This window comes from Polyodon spathula, chromosome 1, assembly GCF_017654505.1.
Source record: "Polyodon spathula isolate WHYD16114869_AA chromosome 1, ASM1765450v1, whole genome shotgun sequence".
Lineage (NCBI taxonomy): Eukaryota > Metazoa > Chordata > Actinopteri > Acipenseriformes > Polyodontidae > Polyodon > Polyodon spathula.
This window is the reverse complement of record NC_054534.1, coordinates 38,139,997-38,156,165: the sequence shown is the minus strand read 5'-3', so window position 1 is coordinate 38,156,165 and position 16,169 is coordinate 38,139,997.

Below are 16,169 nucleotides of genomic sequence, written 5' to 3'. Positions count from 1 at the left end.
TAATTGTCTTGTACGTAACCAGACAGTTAACACAGTTCGGGAGCTGTCACCAAGGGTCAGCACTAAACCAGTCAGCAGTGCACCTTTGTCACAAATATAAACCAGTATCACCCACCACGAGCACTATTGCATGCACCCAGGACTGGTGACTGTATTTGTATTATTGTGGGGAATTATTGTTTGGTCGCCAGACCTGGAATCATAAATAAAAACATTTCCAAACTGGATTATAATTCTCTGTCTGCTTCTTTCACGCACTGCATCACTCCTGCACCTGTATACAATCAACCACTTTGCCACAGGCACATACTGTTAATCGAAGAACAATTGGAGACATTTTAATGGACAAAAACAAATGGCTTACCTTGATGGATCGGGTCGATTTGTTTAACGTGAAAAGGCTTGACGCAGTATAAAATAAGTGACTTTTATAAACCACAGTAAATGTTAAAAAAAAGCACGGTAAGAGGTTTGTTTGTTATTTTCCTTTCATTTAAAAAAAAGTGTTTGCCTGTACATATTCAAGGTTTTTTTTTTTTTAACTGCTCAAAAAAAAGAATGCTGCTGAGCTTAAATTGCTTTGTGAAATAAATAGATTGCATTGTTCAATGGGGGATAGTATTCAGCAGGCTTACAGTCATGCCACACACAGCAAAGTTTAAAAAAAAAAAAAAGGTACGCTTTTTTGTTTTTATGGAATTGTTTTTTGGGTGATTTGAAACTAAATGAGTGCTTTATTTATTTCTTTAAAAACTGTTCCTCAAGATTAACAATGTATGTTTCATATAGATGGGAAAAGATGATAAAACATCACTAGTAGACCTACTGTTGTGTTAAACTAGTACTGTAGTTTTTTAAAAAAAGATTAATGTTTAATAACAAAAAAATAAAATGTTTGAATTTATTGCAAACATAGAAGGTTGTGTGTGTGTGTTTTTTTTTTTTTTTTTTTGACCCTCGCTTATTGCCCATTTTTGCCCATGGCGCTTACCTGGCAGTATAAAGAGGGTTGACTACCTCAAACACACATCATTTCACATGTACTTTTAATATTTCCTCTATAAAAAAAAAAAAATGCTAAAATACTATAGTATATTACTTCCATTACAATTAAGTGTTGCTGTTCTGCTACCTCTTCACACTTCTCGGTCACTGTAATATCTTTCCGCACTTGGGCTACCATTGTCAGTGCAACCTGAGTTACATAAAATCTTGTAAATATTGAAATAAATTCTGTGCACCTGAGTGAGGTGGCAAACGCAACCTCCTAACTGTCAGCGTATGAATTTGGTTCAATTTTACAAAGTGGGACAAATAGCTGGACTGGATAGGCCAACTTTGTCCACAGATTTCTCTCATTTACTGTAAATAAATCTGCCTTCCTTTATGTGGTGCCCCATGTTTTCTGCAGGCAGTTCAAGGGAGTGCCTTCCCTCATGAGACAGTCTGAATCAACAGCAGGTTATGGGATATGTGCACTACAGGGTAACTCTGGGGACAAGGAACACTGTACCCACATTGTACCGCACATCTTGGTGCCCAGGATTCTCATGGATGGAACTCAAGCAGGGCCTGCCGCTCCCCTTTGTTATTGTTTACAGGAGATCAGATGAACTCTGTTCTCACACCTGAATGAGCTTCGGTTGCTCTCCATTATCTGAGAAACAGCTTTTTTGTCATTGTTGTTTTTAAATGGGAATGGATCATAAATATGTCTTTCAGAAACCATGTGATTGCCATTACTGTGCTCTTAGAGAATGGACTGTCAGGGTACAATTTTATTATTACCAATTTGTTTTACTAAACACCTCCCAGAGTTTACATGGACCTGTTGGATTTTGTGTCAAATCTTCACTGATAGATGTTTCATACGACCTAAACTTTGAATCCTCAGTTAAGAGCACCATGCTCGCGTTGGCAATATCCAATTTGAAACAAGGGTGACCGTATGGCTAAAACTTCACTGAGCCAGTTTAAGACAGTTCAGTTTTTTTTTTAACACATCTCTAAACTTTCAGATACATCTTACCTGTTCTTTTACTTTAAAGGTTTCGGACTACAAATCCCAGAATGTATTGTCACCATGGACCACTGTCAACTTTTCAATCACAGGTGGTTCAAATGGCAGTGAACCTGTGCTGTAGGGAAGACTAAAATCTAGTAGGGAGTTAGTAAATGAGCTGAGCAAGAACATCAATGAATAAATTAGATCTTCATTTCATCAGGTAAGTTAATTAAGAGCAGAGTCTCATTTTCAATAAGGAGCTGGCCAAGGGGTTCACAAAACTACAGCAAACAATATCCATCAATATAATCACATGCACAATTTATGTCATAAAAAATAAGCTATAAAGTATAGGATATTATACAGTAATTTAACAGCTTCAACAGGTATTAACCAGCAAAAAGTATACATTACAAACAAAAGAGCATTCCAGATATTGGCTGCCATGAACTCAAAGTAGTATCTACCAATTTATCAAAAGCAGACCCTGGTTATATAAAGACTGACATGGTACAATTTTATTTAAAACAGTGTCAGTGGGTGAGATAAATGGTAGATAAAGAACCATATTGTAACTACAACATACCCAGAACAAACCAGTAATGTATATTAAAATATTCTAAAAAACCAGAGATACTAATATTGATAATAAAGACATGTGGTGGGGTGCCCCACTCCTGTGCATATTATTGAGTTTTATGTTTTATGTGGTGTTGTGGCAAAGTGGTTTATTGTAGACAGGTGCAGGGGTGATGCAATGCATGAAAGAAGCTGACAGAGATAATTGTAATCCAGTTTTTAGAAATGTTTTTATTTTATTTCCAGGTCTGGCGACCAAACAATAGTTCGCTGGCAATACACACCAATGTGTACAGCACATGGTATAAAACAGAACAGACAATCCCAAATAATAAACAATATCTGTCCCACAATAATAACAACATGGTCACCAGTCCTGGGTGTGTGCAGTAGTGCTCGTGGTGGGTGATACAAGTTTCTACTTGTGACAAAGGTGCTGTGTTGTCCAGTTTTGTGCTGGCCCCTGGTGACTACTCCAGAACTGTATTAACTGTCTGGTAACGTACAAGACTAGACAATTACAAACAAACAAAACACAACACTCACGATTTCAGTTTTAAATATAATGTTACTGTCCTTCTGGTTCTTAATCACTACAAACCAATGCAAAGGTACAGATTACAATTCTCTGTCCTCCTTATATGATGTCACGCATGACCCCTGGTAAACGAGTGCAGCTGCCTTTCCAATCTGTGGCTGCTACATCGTTTCCGGGTCAATACGTTCTTGCAACGGAGTCTCACCTTATTCTAGACTGGCCGACTTCCTGACCCGAGGAAAGAACTGTCAGGCCAGCCCGTCCAAGGAACTCTGTCCTTGCTGCTTAGCGCCCTCACAGGTAGGGAGGGAGATTTACAACCAAAATTCATTATATTTCTGCCACAGGTGTGTATGTTACGGTGCATGGAGTGTGGGTTATGTAGCATGGGTGATTTAAAATGTATAGTTGCATTTAGGCATGGGGATTGCACAATCACTTCACGTGCAGCTAAAGTGTGTTTTAATATGTGGGCATGGGGATTGCACAAATGAGTTCACGTGCTGGGATTCAAGTGAATGATTAATTAGTAATTGAATACTGGCACAGCTGTATATATATATATATATATATATATATATATATATATATATATATATATATATATAGATATACAAATTACTCACTTGGGGTTGGTGTTCAGAGTGGAGAACGGGAGAGAGACAGTCAAGAGGTAAAAATAATAAATGATAACAATTGCTATTCGTGTTGGAGGACCAGCATGATACTTGTTTTTGGTTTAGTTCAGTGGTTTTTGTTTGTCTGTTTATTTTGGCCAACGTGCTGTTTTGTTTGTTCTGTGTTTAAATCTTTTATTTACAGTACCGTGAAAAAGTATTTGCCCCCTGTCTGATTTTCTGCATTTTTGACACTGAATGTTAGATCTTCAACCAAAATCTAATTAGATAAAAGGGACCCTGAGTGAACAAATAACACAACATTTTGATATATTTCATTTATTTAAGGTATGCAACACCCAACGCCCCGTGTGAAAAAGTAATTGCCCCTTAGACTCACCATAATTAGTTACACCACATTTAGCAGCAATAACTGCAACCAAACGCTTCCTGTAGTTATTGATTAGTCTCTCACAGAGCCATGGAGGAATTTTGGCCCACTCCTTCATGCAGAACTGCTTCAACTCAGTGACATTTGTGGGTTTCGAGCATAAACTGCTGGTTTCAGGTCCTGTCACAACATCTCAATGGGGTTTAGGTCTGGACTTTGACTATGCCATTCAAAACTTTAAATTTCTTGTTCTTCACCCATTCTGATGTAGACTTCCTTGTGTGTTTCGGATCATTGTCTTGCTGCATGACCCAGCTGCGCTTCAGCTCACAGAAGGATGGCCTGACATCCTCCTGTAGAATTCTCTGATACAGAGCAGAATTCATGGTTCCTTCAATGATGGCAAGTCGTCCAGGTCCTGATGCAGCAAAGCATCCCGAAATCATGACACTACCGCCACCATGCTTGACCGTTGGTATGAGGTTCTTGCTGTGGATTGCAGTGTTTGGTTTTCAACAGATATAACGGGGCCAATGTTGACCAAAAAGTTCCACTGTTGACTCATCTGTCCATAGAACATTGTTCCAGAACTCTTGAGGATCATCCAGGTGCTTTTTGGCAAACTTGATGTAGCGCCACCCAATGGATATACTGGACTACGCTACCCCCTTTTAGTATATAGGAGAAGGGAACGTCTAAGAATAACATTTAAGACCAAAATCCCCACACAAGAACTCTTCAAATAAAAGTATAAAGGTCTGTACAGTTTGAAACAGAATTTATTTAAAAATGGGAACAACCCCAAATTGAATCAAACACAGGTTAAAAACAATTACAAAGCACTCTATTCAAATAGGGAGTATTAAATGGTAACGAATTCAATAGTATTTAATTGTAGAGATTGTTGAAGGCAGCCAACCACCAAAAGCCAGGAGGGCGATAAAGCCACCTTGTGAACAATCACACACAATAAAAAAAGAAACACTCAGTGTCAAAAAAATTAAACAAGGAAACGAAAATAATCAACTTATACCACAAAATTATCAAAGTGCACAAATCGACCAAGAATAACACAATATAACTTGCTTGGCGCAGTGCTCCACCCAATACCAAAATCCAAAGCAAAACCCTGTGTGGCCCTATCACTGCCCAAACAAGCGGGAGGGCACCGCCCTCACAAACTCCACAAAAGATATAGTTTCAATAAGCTATGGACAAATGGTGCGTAAAGCTATTCACAGGATTATCTCATACAGCCACTAAGAGTCACACAAGTTTGTAAAGTTACTACATGAGTCCGTATAAAAACTATAAGAAAAACAGTGGAAGGCGTTCTTTGTCCTATGAAAAAAAAAAAACAAAGGTTAGTGGCGTCTCCACACACAAATGCATTTACCGCTATACAATTAAAAATCACAATACCCCAGGTGAGCTCCAATCTCTAGGATGCATAACCCCACCCGACACATACCCCTAAACAAATAGAATACATGAACCCACCCGACACATACCCCTAAACAAAGAGGATACATAAACCCACCCGACACATACCCCTAAACAAATAGAATTACCTCAGGCAAGTCCACGTTCAAATCATCTGATGGCCCGTCCTACAGATACCGGAACTAAAATAAAACCACAATTAAAAATAATTCTCAGAGTAAAAGAATCACACTGAGCAGAGGGGAAATGTAACTGACCTACCTTAATTCGCCAAACGCTGGACAGACAAGTGGGAAGACAGCTACCGTGGGAAATGTGTACTATTGTATAATGAAGGAACACACTGCTTTTAAAAGGTAAGTTTAACCAACTAATCAACACGTTTTCGTGATCTTGAAATCTATCACACCTGTTAATTGTGCAGATCAATTGTGCTTGTTAAGCTGATTAGATCAATGGTAATTAAACATCTCGGTCAGTAGTATTTATATAATAAGCAGTAGAATTTATTAAACACATCGCTCAGTAATAATTATTAAGAACATTAGGTCAATGGCATGTATGAAGCATATGGGTCAATAATGCTGGTTAAATATAATAAAATCAGTAGCACCTGTTACATTGAGACAAGCATTCATGTTGTTAGTGAGCAGTGGTTTCCACCTTGCTACTCTGCCATGAAACCCATTTTTGCTCAGTGTCTTTCTGATGATGGAGTCATGAACACTGACCTTAGCCGAGGTGAGAGAGGCCTGCAGATCCCTGGATGTTGTTCTAGGGTTCTTTGTGACTTCCTGGATGATTTTACTCCTTCCTCTTGAAGAGATTTTGGCAGGACGGCCACTCCTGGGACAATTCACTACTGTCCCAAACTTTCTCCATTTGGACAATATGGCTGTGACTGTAGTTTGGTGGAGCCCCAGAGCCTTAGAAATGGCTTTGTAACCCTTTCCAGACTAATAAGCATAAACATCTTTTTTCGGAGGTCTTCAGGAATTTCTTTTGATTGTGGCATGATGTGCCTGTGGAACCAGTGTGCTGACAACTTCACTCTGATGGTAAGTGCCAAAGTTAGTCAGCCTTATATTGGGCATATTTGATTACCTTGCACATCAAGCAAATGAAAGAAGCACCAAACTTTGGTGTCATTTTCTCACAGACTCTCTCTATATACTACTACAACCCACAAAAAGATCTGACCATTCAATGTGAAAAATGTGCAAAAATGCAGAAAATCAGACAGGGGGCAAGTAACTGTACACAGTTTTGTTCTTCTGTAGTAACTGATATTGTAATATTAAGTTGTGCATGTCATAATTATAATTTATTTTAGAAATGTATTGCTGATTAAACTAAATTAAGTCATCATGCATGTGCTCATATTACATAAAATATTATACTGCACTATATGGCACCCAATTGTACCAGTACTTGCATCAGCTTGTACTTGCACTGAATTGCTCCATACCCTGCAGTATTCTACCACTCCTCTTAACTATAAGTACTTCCTGTATCTTGTATTTGATTTTACTCTTATAGGTAACCATACTCCTGTTTTTGTAATTGCTCTTATTTGAAAAACTCATCCATTTATCGTACTTACTATGTGCTCTTAATGGACTTTACTAGTAGTACTGTATAAGCAAATATTCTTTAGTATAAGTTTAACTGCTCTTAGTCGAACTCGCTCTTAAATGCAAGTACTTACTGTATTCTTTATTTTGTTCTTATTTGAATTTGATCTTATTTTCTGTTGGTTTTCTTACATGTAATGTGATATTTTGCAATGTGATATTTTGTACTGTGATACTTTGCAACAATTGTAAGTAGTCCTTTGTAAGAATTGTAAGTTGATTAAACTCTGCAGGGGCAGTTGTTAAACAAAGTTAATCCTTAGTGTCGCTGTACCAGGTCACAGTGACCTACTTTTCCACTGCATGTACGTTGATGGGCTGAAATATTGATTTCACCTTTATAGGGAGCTTAGGGCTGGCCTTTGTCCTGCAGAGGCCAGTAGCTCACTGACATGAGTTTCTGATTGTAAAAGAGGAAACCTGCTTGGTTCCTGGGATTGAAGGACACCCACTGAACCTTAACTGAGCTGTGTGGGGAATTGCTGCAGGAAAGGGAAAAATAATTGGACATTCTAAATTGTGGAAAAAATCAGGGGTACATTAACTGGGCAGTTTAAATAAAAACATTAAAAAAAATAAAACTCCAGTGTCTATTCTTGCATGTTTTTATATTAAAATAAATAAATAAATACATAAATAAATCATTCCCATGAAATACAAAGGCCTAATAATTTTAATAAAAACTCAGTAGATTTTTTAAATTATTGACCAAAAAACAAAAAAACAAAAAAACAAACAACAACACCCTACACTGAAAATGACGGTGAAAATTTATGAGCCTGTGGAAGTATAAAATTTTTGGACTCACTGAGCGGGAGGCTCCCCCCTGCAGGCTTTAATGTGCAATTGCAGATGTGAATTTGATAAGTGGTGCTTTCCGAAATCCCAGGGTCAAAACAATTCTCCAGTTAGAATATACCGGTACTGTTTTGACTGCTAATTAACAAAATAATTGTGCTTTGGGAGATGTTTACACAAGCCACTCAATATGCTATGTGTTTCAATCATGGACCATTTACAGTCCAGGTATTTGAATTCCAAACTGCTGCTAACATAAATTAAACTTGAGTCTGACTCAATTCTAAAAATGTTGTGTGTGGGGGGGGGGGGGGGGGGGGGGGTCTTGACAGCCGTTTCCTATCAAAAGACTTATCAATTGTGGCGAAGGAACTATGTGTGTATGGGTCTCTGTGATCCTCTGATGTAAATCATAACCAATATAAACACAGTACCATAATTAAGTGTGGGGAAAGCTAGGGTTGGAGTTTTACTTATAAGTAAATCAATTGTCCTTGCATTTGTAAAGTTTTCACTGTGACAAAGTGGTGAGTGGATACAGGTGAGTGCAGTGCAGTGCAGGTACAAATCACACTGACAGTTGCTTTCAGGTGCAGGGGTGTTTATTGATAGTAATAACAATGTCTGGAGCCCTAAGGCAAACACCAGTAAATAATAAATGCTGCAGTGATACAGCGGCGTGTATCACTCGTAACTGTAATCCTCGGGTTTGAACCGCAACCAAAAGTCCAGGTTTTAAAAACACCCACACTAAACACGAAACACAAACACAAGACAGTGAGCGCTAGTGGTGATTACAGTACTCCGTGAAATGCTGGGGTGAAAAGTGATGTCCGGGTTAATGCTGGCTTGTACTCCAGCTCCAGATTGAGTTACTGATAAAAGACAAACAACAGTTACAGCTGACACTTTACAAACACAAAACAAACACTCATAGTTTTCAGCAATAAATTTACTTCTTTAAGGTTAACTCCAACCATTTACAAAGGAGCAGATTACTTGGCTACGCCCCTACTTATACCCTTGCTCATGACCCCTTGGTTAACGAGTGCATCCGCTCCTCCAATCCGCGGATGCCATGGCGTTTCCCGTTTGGGTCATTGAGTTCGGGTACCATAACTCAGTCCCTTTTCTAGCCTACCAATTTCCACCTACCCACGGGAATAAAGTGTCATGCCTTTCAGTCCAGGGTGCTCTGCTCCCTTTATCTAGTACCCTATCAAGTCGAGAGGGAGATCTAACACCAAGCGTCATTCGATCCCTGTCACATTCCCTTAACATTTGAACTTGCCAGGGTCTACTGAACTTTGGAGCTTAACATGCTCTTCCACTTGGGTGACCAGATAGCAAGAGTGAAAAATCGGGTCACTTTCAGTTGGTGCTGGGAGGATAGAAACCTTGTTTAAACAAACTACTGCACAATGCAAGTGCTGCAAACTACATATCTTTCTTCTGTAGATAGGCTTTTTTTATTCTTTCGCCTTCCTGTGTGCATTGCACTAAGACAAAAACATAGAGAAAAAACAAAAAAACAAAGCAGTTAACTTTCTTACTGTTCAGATGACAACGATGTATTAATCAGCCTATCTGTGCATCTGTACTGGCTTTTCTGTGACCTGCTGTACTGTACAGTAGCAGGTGGGACAAAGTCAGTGCTGCATTGTTTTGGCTTAGGTTGCTAAAATCTAGTTTTCAACATTAGACATAAAATACCAGAAGTGGACGACAAAGCAAAACAAGCAAAGTATATTTTGGCTGAGGATCGTGTCGAGACTTTTCCCAAATAAACTGTACATGCATATGGAGGTAATTATTTTGCACATCTTGTAATGGGACTTAAAGAAAATACTATCAATCGCTATAACTTCAAAATTACACTTTAAACAAAAGGCTACTACAGAAGCTGCTGAACAGAAGGTAAAAAAACAATGCTTTCAGAAAAAAAAAAGGAAAGTCAGTGCAACAAAAAAAGTATTCCTGTGTCAGTTGTACCCAAGTTAAATCAGCACTACAGGTACAATCAAGCACAGCTACCTCGGTTCAAATAACCTGCTGTTTACTTTTTAAATGCAGTTAGAATTTTAGACCCAAATAAAGGCAGGTTTTTTCTGACTCAGTACTGATAAAATAAATTCCTGGATGGGACAAATAACATGACAATGAACGTGCTGCATATATGGACTTTATTAAAGAACGCCAGATACCTTTCAGTAACTGAGTTTTGGGACTGTTTCTAATTGCAAGTACCACAATTTTTTGGCTTTTATAGTGCTACGAAATATAATCTAGGTGTATTTAATGTTTAAACAGGTCTGTGAAATCCTAATTATAATCCTAACTGGATGGCTTGGCCATGCGCATAACCTTTTTTTGCTGATGACATAACTGCTGAAATTCATTTTTACTTTTGAGCTTCGATTACTCACACAAGCTTCAATTTACAGTCACAATAATAATAATAATAATAATAATAATAATAATAATAAATAATAATAATAATAATAATAATAATATCCCATGGCGTGATGCTTCACATCCAACTCGCCAGTGTGTGATTCCGCGCTCTTTTGTACACAATTTACAAAATGTCTTTGTAACACAGTCATATGATTGAATATATACAGTTGCCCCCCCCACTGCGTTCAGTCTTTTTTTGTTTTTAGTGACAGGCTCGTCAACAGCACCAGCCACCATGACACTTTGACAGTAAAACCAGATGCACCAAGTAAAACACATGACGCATACCGCATCATATTGTAGCGATCTAGGTTAACACAGGCAGGCGCATCACACATGCAGAGGGTAGGCGAGAACCCAGGAACTCTTGCACTAAAGCATAGCGCCGATACCGCTATACAAAAGAACCGGCTCCTTTGCAAGGAGCGTATATCAGGCTTATGTCTTTGCATGTGATTACGTCACCTACCAGCCATGCAGCTGTCTTCCCATATGCACACTACACTCTCCCCTGCCAGCCTCAAGTCTGCCCCGGACGTGCTCACCAGGGTACAGTCCAACGAGTGTGTGCCGGTTTACCTGCATTCACTTTTGACACCAATGTAGCGCTCTCGGTTAACGCAGGCAGGGGCATCACACAAGTCGAGGCAATCCACACACAGGCGGAGTTCGGGCACGAACCCAGGACCTCTAGCACTAAGCTGTACAAAAGAGCCGGCTCTGTGTGGATTGCAACATGATTGGATAGCAGCATAGATGCAATGCAAACAACTCACTCAAACAACACACCCTGCTGTTGCACCATGATACAGTACAGCAGCCACAAATACGAAATTTCAATACGAGAAAATACGTTTCACATTTTACTCCTGGGTTTTCAACGTTTACTCTACAAATCGGGACAAATGGTGTCTGGACAGTCCCTCAATCAAGACGCGGGACAAAGTCCCTAATATTGGGAGGATCCCGATTTTATCGGGACGTCTGGTTACCCTATCTACCACAGGACTATCTATAAAATAGACCAATTCATTTCTTATTTCGAAAAACAAAACAAAACAAATTCTAATTATGGCTTTTAAATCTACCTTTAAAGGATGCATTTTTCCCAGTAAAAATAATTAAGAAATAATGCCCTATAATTGATTCTGCCTTGCATAAAGTACAAGATAACACTGTTTAATTTCTGAAAAAGCAGATTTAAACTTACACTTTAATCTAATTAGTACCTTTACTAGGAAATATCTACAAATATATCAGAGGTTCTGCAGTACGGTATTTGGAACAGACAGGCTGTTTATACATTTATGTTTCAGATTGGATGGAATATTTACTGTTACTATGAAATTACTATTAATTCTATTTTATTTTGTGTAATAAATAAAACATTGATTTACCAGTGCTTTACTTGGCTGGACTGTAGTTACATGTAGTTATCATTATTGTCCAGTAGATGTTAGCCTTGCACTGAAATCCCTAGTTCCAGAATCCGTAACAGCTGTGCACCACACAACACAGTCCTTTACACTATAACTGTAATATGATAAAGTCAGGTGACTGTTATCTTCAGTTTCATTTCTGGGGTTTTATCCAGACCATGTTTTTTTTTAATTCTTTCACAACTGTAGCTGGTCACAAGTTTCAGTTGCTAGAAATGTACTGTCTAATTGGTATCCAGTCACATTCTCTGTGCTTTACTTCCAATGAGCATGGTCCAATTTAAAATTGCAGCTACTACAGTTACAGAATAAATGACATACTTGTTTTAAGATGCTCTTATGTCAATAGGCTTGTTAATGTGGGAAGAGCTGTGTGACAGGGAGCGCCCTGTCGCAAGTTCTTAAGTGGATGTGTGCAGCTGGGATGCGTAACAAGAGACCGATTGAGGATTGGCTGAGGGGGGGGTGCCCAGGGAGGCGTCTGCACCACAGCTTGGGGCTACTACACACGCATAGCTATACAGACGGGCGCTGAGTGAAAGCCTGCCGTCATCAAGAAGGAGAGCGTCCGCTCCATGGAGGGAACTACTACACGAAACCCTTCCACTCCAAGATGGTACTCGTGAAGGCATTCCTAGACGGGACCGTTTGAAAAGGCTGTTTAAAGAGGCAGGAGTCGCTGTGAGAAAGCCGGGACTCCCGGGATTCCAGAAGTAGGTTAGTTTAGGGGATGTTGATCCCAAACAGTGTAGAGAGGGTTTGCGTAGAGCAGTAGGTTCCTGGCGCGGGACGTTCCTTTTAGTGAGATTAGCACTCGCCTTGTGTGTCAAACTCTTATTTTTAGCTTTTTTTTCTTTATTAAATGTGACACTAGGGCTACCATTGCTAGTATCCTAGTGTCAGCACTTGTGTTAATTAAATCTGCACACTTGTGCGGCGTGTCAATACCCAATGCTCTGTGTCTGACTCATTATTATTCAGTGACGACCCACACAAGTAACAAATCCCATGTTACAAGTTGTTGCTTTAGTCATTTGTAAAGGGGCAATTCTGCCTGACATGTGAAAGCCTAGCAAAGCTTTTATATAAATAAACACTGCATACTGAATTCACTGGTACACTTCAATTAATTACTTGCATATTACTTTAAATCTGCACACTTGTGTGGCGTGTCAACACCCAATGCTCTGTGTCTGACCCATTATTATCATAATAATAATAATAATAATAATAATAATAATATTTTTTTTTTCCTTTCACAAAAGTGGTGCAGATTGCATTTTAGTATAAGGGCTTTGATAAATCTGGACCAAGTAAACTGAATGATCATGTTGTCTTTTGTGGGACTAAAGTTGAACTACTATTTTAATTTGCAGTATGTTAATATTCATGAATACTGCAAATTACTATACATAATAAAACAATTGCAATAACTAGCTAGCAGGATTGTAGGTCACCTAACGCAGGGCTGGGGGGAGGGAGGTTGCAAGACTGGGGCCAATTTTGGGCACAGTGTTGTGTATAGAGTCTCCACTGCTATCTGAAGTCTTACTGGACTATGAGCTGATTTCCTGCATTTGTTGTACATGTTACCCTGCGTGTGGTAATTAACTAATTGCAATAATTTATATCTTAAACAAAAGCTGAGTGGAAAAGATGATTTCAGTTTTGCATCAATCACTGTTGGATGACATTCTGTACGTGGTGAAGAAGACAGAATTACTGTTAATCATAAAGAGCAAGTATCTTATTTTTGTGCGCTGTCCCCTTAACTGTCATGATGTTAACATTCATTCTTAGTGGTTATTATTGCGATCACTCAAATATGGACAAGGAGTTCAGAAGCTGCTCTTCAGTTCCAGCTGTCGGCCACAGATATGCATAATGCTGACTAGATCAGCCAGCACTCTCGAGTGCACAGCAATGCATTGCCAGCAAAGCAGAATGAAACTTGTTTCCAAAGTGGCAGATCACTAGAGGTGACTGGCTCTTGCCTATGTAAAGACACTTTGGCTGATCTAGTCTTGGCTACATATATCTATGTCAGGCAATTGGAACTACAGATCAGCTCCTGGACTCTGGTGAAAGCACCTTAGCTCAGACTTCTAAAACAAAAAACACAGCATTGAAGTAAATGCAATTAGAACCCCTCAAAAATGTAAGCGTACAGGGGGGAAAAAAATGAAGAAAGTAACATTCGGAGCTACTCTTTAATGTATACATCATAAGCAACGCCACTAACAAAGCATACCACCTCACAACTTGAAACACATAAGAATGGCCCTTTATACAGTTGCACAATGGCACCCCAACAGGTTCCAACAGATACTGTACAAAAATGTTGAAAGACCGGTTATAACTTCTGCAAAATAACAGTAAATCGTGCCAGATTGAAGACACTGCCACTGTGATATTTTCCAGTGCCAAGTTCAGTTCTGTTGGCTTCTAGGAAGCCTTGCAGCACATTGCAAAGTCACTTGTATACCTCATGTTGCTGATATTATGGTCAAAAACATTAAGGTTGCTGTATAAAAGCTACATCTATATATACCAAGATCTATTCTTTCATCGGATTTGACTTATTTTTTTTTTAGTCGACTCAATGCTTTTCTCACAAATAAACATTATGTGGAATATATTTTAAAAATATATATATTTAACATACTGTACCAAAGGATAAGGTCAATGTTTGCAGATGGTTTACGGATTTGAACTGATCAATCAGTCATAAAGTATATCTATTTACACATAATTATTTAATTATAGGTTGTTGATAGGGGTTGACCAATTGGGCCAAGTGATTTTTTCCTTCCAGCCACACAGAGGTATTTTGTACCCTTTTTCATTCAGCTCTAAATGCAAGTGTGTAATATAATTATACATATGTAAACAGGGCAAATGTCCCTGGGAAATCTGCTTTGAGCGACAACAAAAAACTGTTCTGAGAACCGGGGGAAGAACAAAGAAATGGAGCATTCCAAAGTGTTTACGTTCAGACCACACACTTGCAACATACTGTAAGCAGGCCTCATTCCACAGGCACTGAAACACAGTGGAAATTTCCACTAGGCCACTCTGAGCATGCTCAGAAACATCAACTGTTTTAATACTGGCACCTGATTCTTTTTCAATGACATCTTAGCTGTTTGATACATATTTAAACACTGTTCTAGCCTACAAAGTGCTGAATACCGTATTCAATGCTCAAATGTTTTTTTGCATTATTTTTTTAATATTATTTATTGTAGTTGCCAGTTTTAGATATTGCAACGAAGCAGTGCAAACATTCCAGTCGTTGACAGAGTGCATGTCTAAAATTGTGAAACGTAATGCAAGCTCATGCTATATATGATTTACTGAAATGAAACACATAGTTCATAGATAATGACTATGCAGTGAAATAAGCAAATCCTATATATCCTTTTCATTGAGATTTTACTTTGGTTTGGGTGACAAAGTGATGAATCACGAATTTGAAATTTGAAACTGAGTTTTTTTTTTGTCTGTAAGCTGATATCCTTCAAAGTAGTCATATCTGAAGTGGACATTTACAACACACCCACAATTCCCTTAAAGCCTGGTACTTTCTGCCATAAAACAGACAGGATAATTTAGATTTCTTGTGCTACTACAATGAAAGTGTCCCAGGGGTTACAGCTGGATGTACTCTAGAAACAGATGAAACAAAAATTCAAATAACTTCTTTCCCACATTCTGTATATGAGATCTCAAAGGTCTGCTCGGAAAATCAGGTTACATGCCCACCCTTTTTTGTTAAAATCAAATTAAAGTGCTGGAAAGTTTAAATGTAGGGATAAGACTGTATTGCTTAGCTGCCATCAAAATAGCCTTGTTTAATTACTGTTTGGTCTCCCATTTTGTGCTTTTACTGACACCTGAGACTCTACCCCTGTTACAATTCTGTTCTTTTTAGTTGCACAACAAAATCTTTAGAGAGTGACAAAGATGTGTTTGCTTTGCAAACCATTTGCTGAGCAACCTTATCATATTTTTTAAAACACAATGTTATGATTTTTAGTAGTTTATTAAAAGTTAAAGTTGACTTCCCCCCCCCCCCCTATTTTGTACACACTCCATCAATCCACATTCATTTTAAACACATTTTATGTAGGGATGATCATCTAGTGGCATATTGTTACTGAAGAGGTTTTACCAGGACAGGCCCACTGAGTTACAAGTTCTCATTACAAGGTAAATGAAGAATTGAAGATTTAATCAAGATAATGGGATTTTTTATCTGGTCAGAC